The following is a 251-nucleotide window of genomic DNA, read 5'->3' as shown; positions in this document are numbered from 1 at the left end:
TTGGGGGACAAAGAGAGTTATATAAGTAAACAATATTTACAATAAGGGGTATTTTGAGTTTGGTGCCTATAAAATGGCACACCTTTGCCTTTGGTACCTAACTTTGTCAGAATTTGAGTTTCGTGTGGGTCCCAATCAAGCAGTTGACTTAACGGATGACTGGTGGACCGTTCACAAGCTGTGTTGGAGCACAACTTGTTGCTCGGCCCCCCGCCAAGTTTTGTAAATAAATACGTGTCTTTGTGAACAAT

This window comes from Papaver somniferum, chromosome 9, assembly GCF_003573695.1.
Source record: "Papaver somniferum cultivar HN1 chromosome 9, ASM357369v1, whole genome shotgun sequence".
Classification (NCBI taxonomy): Eukaryota; Viridiplantae; Streptophyta; class Magnoliopsida; order Ranunculales; family Papaveraceae; genus Papaver; species Papaver somniferum.
This window is presented reverse-complemented; position numbering follows the sequence as displayed.